General features: G+C 37.0%; 1 pseudogene; it reads right to left on the reverse strand.

The window, feature by feature from the left end:
* Positions 1–4997, reverse strand: part of LOC102852537 — a 194957-nt pseudogene that overhangs the window by 92865 nt on the left and 97095 nt on the right.

Raw genomic sequence — 4997 nt, forward strand, 5'->3', positions numbered from 1 at the left:
TATTGTGAACAAAGCCATGATAAACATGGGTGTGCATGTATCTGCTTGGGTGGCGGTTATGGTTTCTTCAGGATCTATTCCCAGTATTGGAATTGCTGGCTCAAATGGTATATCTATTTGCAACTTTTTGAGAAAGCACCATACAGCCTTCCATAGTGATTGCACCATTTTACACCCCCACCAACAGTGAATACAGGTTCCAGTTTCTCCACAACCGCACCAGCATTTGATGTTTGCTATTCTGTTAAATTTTTCTTACTGGGGCAAGATGATATCTCATAGTTGTTTTGAAGAAATTTTTTTTTAAAGATTCATTGTACCATACCTACGTTGATTGCAGTTTCTTCTTTATCCCCTGTCAAGATCCATATTCTTATGTCTGCTTTCAGTAAAGTTGATACAGTTTCTGGAACACGTGCTTGAAGGCGATCCTCAATGGCTGTGGCCCCAAGCAGCAGAAATTCCTACAGTTTTTTAAAAAATATGTTTCTCATTACTAAGAAAAGTTAGAATATTTTCAACGTTGAATAATAAAAGTAAACTTTAACAAATGATGTGTAATCTAATAATATATTCTGCAAAGACTCATTTTATGTACAGAAACACACACACTTTAATTTCCCACTTGTTCCCATTTAGGGTTAAGAGACTTCAGTCTGGGATTAGTGCTCACTCTACAATTTCTTAAATTGGTGGACATAGACAAAATTACTTCTAATTCCTCAATATTCACATCTTTAAAAACAGAAATGGGTAAAGTAAGTTATTTGTGGTATTCTTGTGAATTAATATATTTAAAGTATTATAATTTTGTCTAGAGATTATATACACTCAATAAATGTTATCTACCACTTTAACTGGAATTATGGTGGCTTAGTAACAAAAAAAAATTGCACTGCTGATGCAAAGGCATTTGGTTTGAATCCACCAGCTGCTCCACAGAACACAGATGGGCAATCTTTTCCCATACCATTTAATGCCTCTGAAACTTGCTGGATGGGTTGATTCCAACATGATCGTACAGAACAACAATAATAACTTCACTTTAATTAGGGAATTCATCAATAACTTCCATTATGCAGATGATACAACCTTACTTGCTTAAAGTTAGGAGGGCTTGAAGCACTTGCTGCAGAAGATTAAATACTGCAAACTTCAATATGGAATTCATATAAATGTCAACAAAACAGAAACCCTCACCACTGGACCAATATGCAATATCATAACAGATGGAGAAAATTTGACTGAAACTGTCAATAACTTCATCTTACTTGGATCCGCAATCAATGCATTTCATACTAGCAGTCAGGCAATCATGAGACGTGTTGTACTTGGAAAGTCTGCAATCAGGGTCCTCTCCAAATTATCAAGGAGCAATGATAGCAGTTTGAGGACTAAGGTGTGCTTTTCATACCATGGTCTTTTCAGTCACTTGCTTTGCATCTGAGAGCTGAATAATGAATAAGGATGACAGAAGAAGAACTGATATCTTTGAGATGTGGTGTTAGAGAAAAGTACTGAATATCCCATGATCTGCCAAAAGAACAAACAGATATGTCTTGGAGATAGTGCAAACAGAGTGTTCCTTTGAGGTAAAGATGATGAAGCTTTGTCTCACGTACTTTGGACATGTTGCAAGGGGAGGTTGTTCCTTGGAAAGGGATATCATGCTTGGAAAGGCGACTGCAGGAAGTTTGAGTGTGTCAGAGATTGGGAGGATGGCACTGGATAGGACGGGGTTCAGGTCTGCTGTTCATAGGGTTGCTATGAGTCATACTTGACTTGAGAGCACCTAACAGAAATAAGTGGCATGGTCTATACAGAGGTGCACTGCTGACCCAAAGCCCATACATTTCTGTTGGTTCATATCCTCCACAAACTCTACTGAAAAAAAAATTGGCACTCTCCCCTGGGCTATTAACATCTTCTGAAAACCCATTGAAGGGTCAGCTAGGAGTCAGTTCTGGCCCAGTAACAATGAGTTATGGAAATTAGTTTACTTATCATAACTTTATTCTATATCTTGACTTGATTAAATAAGTCTTCTTTTTTAATTCTTCTTCAAAAGCATCATGATAATTCTGAAACTTCTCCTTGACAAACTTGACAAGTTTTGTGAAAATCCTATGAGAAATTTGATGCATTTCTACTGCGTACTGAAAGTGAGTATTTGGGAAGTGCTACTTTTATAATATTGAGTTTTCTGCTTTTATTTCTTTTTAATGGAGCTAGGAGAGTTGGAGGCCATAGTCACTACTGTCCGTGGAAGCAAAAATCTTACTTCCACAATCTCTTTATGTTTATTCCATGAACAGAGCAGCTCAGGTGCCTGATGTGTGTCACTTCTCAGCAGAAGGCCTTTTTCTCTTATTTGTTATCATTAAATATTTTGTCCTTAAGCAAAATTCTATAATTTTTGGTTTATTTTCTTTTCATTCCCAGTGTCAATTCTTGTCCTATTGTGGGATTCAAACAGAGATGATAGATTAAAAAATTTGTCTAAAACACCAGGAGTCCTGGTTGCACAAATAACCTGGTTTCTTAAATTAGTGAAGTCTCTGAGTCAATATTTTTCAAAAGAACTTAGAAAAATAAACAATGAGGATGTAAAAAGATGCATGACATCATTAGTTACCATGACAATACATGTCAAAATCAACTGGGATGCCACTTCCACTTACTGGGATGTCTAAAATCCAAAAGTCAGATAATAACAAGTGTTGATAAGGATCTCAAGAAAAGTGCCACAATCCCCATATGCTGCTGCCTAATGTAAAATGATGGGACCACTTTGAAGAGCAGCCTGGAAGTTCCTAAAATGATTCAATCATCCCCATGACCCAGAGATAGCACTCTTAGGCATACAACCAAGACAAATGTCCACTGACATCTATACAAAATTTGTCTGCAGAAACTTACAGTACCATCATGCAGGGCAGTCCAAGGGTGAAAATAGCTCAAATGTCTATCAACTGATGAATGGACAAATAAAATGTGATACAATAGAATATTATTCACGTATAAGAAGGAGTTTGTGAGGGATGATACAAGCAGCTTAACTTTTTTAAGGTCAAAGTAAAGAATTTTATTAGGAAAGGTACATCTCAGAGAATGGGACAGGTCATTTCTCTGAAAGTAGAAAGGTAGATAAACACCAACAAACATTAACTTTGAAAGCATTACACTAAATAAGAAAAAAAAAACCTACCCTCAAAAGACCTTATGATTTCACTTATATGAAATGCCTTGAAAGAAACAGAAAGGCTGGGTGGATGAAGGGAGTCGAAAGGGCGTGGTCGCAGTGAGTCAAAGGCCACACTTCTTCGGTGGTCGCAGTCCATCAGCAGCTCTTGAGGATAAAGATGGGCCATCTCCTTCCATGCTATTTCCAGCCCCAGAAACCCAACGGACGGGCAGCAATGAGTTGGTTCTGACTCAATGGCAGAGAATTAGTTGGTGGTGGATAGTGATAGTAAAGAATACAAGATCTCTCTTTTTTCCATAAAAGTATTAAAATGGATTGCTATGGTTGTTGTGCACCTGTGTGAATACCTTAAAAAAGATTTAATGATACACTTTAATGGGTAAATCCTTTTGCTGTTGTTGGGTACCATTGAGCTCGTTATGATTCACTATGGCCCTGTGGGCAGTGTCATGAAACACTGCAGGTAACGTGCCATTTTCACAACTGTTGCTTTGTGTGTGTTTACTATTCCCTTAATGTTTCAGTCCATCTAATTAAGAGTCTTCCTCTTTTTCATTGATTCTCTACTTTCCCAAGCACGGTCTCTTTTTCCAGGGACTGGACCCTCCCGATAACATACGATGAAATTAAATGCTTCTAAGGAGCATTCTGGACGCACTTCTTCCAAGTTGATATACATAAATACAAAATGGGGAAATATTCCTCATTTGATTGGGAGAAACATTCATGATTGAAATAGAAGTCTAAAAGAGCTAATTTTTATGGGAAAATGATGTGTGGAGGGCAGGGGAGAGATTTAAAACAGAAACAACAGGACAATACCAGAAAACACATGTATGACAAGACTGGAAGTTAATAGACTTAATTAGTCATTAATACAACATTACAGGAAGGAGTCTTAGTAGGTTAAGTATTGAGACTGCTAACCAAAAGGTCAGTGGATCAAATCTACTGGTTGTTCTATGGGAGGGAAATGGGCAATCCTCCTATTAGGGTTTTCAACTGTGTGGATCTTAACAAATTATGTCTAACAATGAGACGAATGGAAAACTCAGAATACTTGATTGTTCTCAGGTGAGACCTATACCTAGCCCAAGAGGCTATTGTGCAAACAGAGCAGGGGAATGCTACATGATTTAAAATCAAGAAAGATATGTATCAGAGTTCTATCTTCTCTCCTATTCAACCTGTATGCTGAGTAAATCATTCAAGAAGCTGGACTCAATGAAGAAGAAAGTGGCATTAGGATTGGAGGAAGACTTGTCAACAATCTGCTTATGCAGACACAACCTTGCTTTCTGAAAGTGGGAAGAACTCGAAGCACTTGCTGCAGAAGATCAAAGACTATAGCCATCAATATGTATTACCTCTCAACATTAAGAAAAGAAAAATTCTCTTGATCAACTAACTGGAAGAAATCCATATTTATTTCCACACCAAAAAAAGGTGTCTGGACAGAGTTTGGAAATTATCAAGCAATATCACTAATATCACATGCAAGAAAAATCCTACTGAAGAGATTATATAAAAATGACTGGAATAGTACATCAATAGAGAACTAACAGAAATACAAGCTGAGTTTAGAATATGTTGTGGCTAACAATGAATGAATGGAAATCCAAAATCTCTGTAAATTTTCATTAATAATAATAATAATAAAATTTAAAAAGAAGATACTGTGGCACTAGAGATAGTATCACCAATGTCAGATGGATCTTGGCAGAAATCAGAGAGTACCAGAGGAATGTTTGTGTTTCAGTGACTATGCAAAGGCATTTGACTGTGTGGCTAA

This window comes from Elephantulus edwardii, unplaced genomic scaffold, assembly GCF_000299155.1.
Source record: "Elephantulus edwardii isolate Elephantulus edwardi_28Jun2011 unplaced genomic scaffold, EleEdw1.0 scaffold00135, whole genome shotgun sequence".
In the NCBI taxonomy this organism is placed as follows: domain Eukaryota; kingdom Metazoa; phylum Chordata; class Mammalia; order Macroscelidea; family Macroscelididae; genus Elephantulus; species Elephantulus edwardii.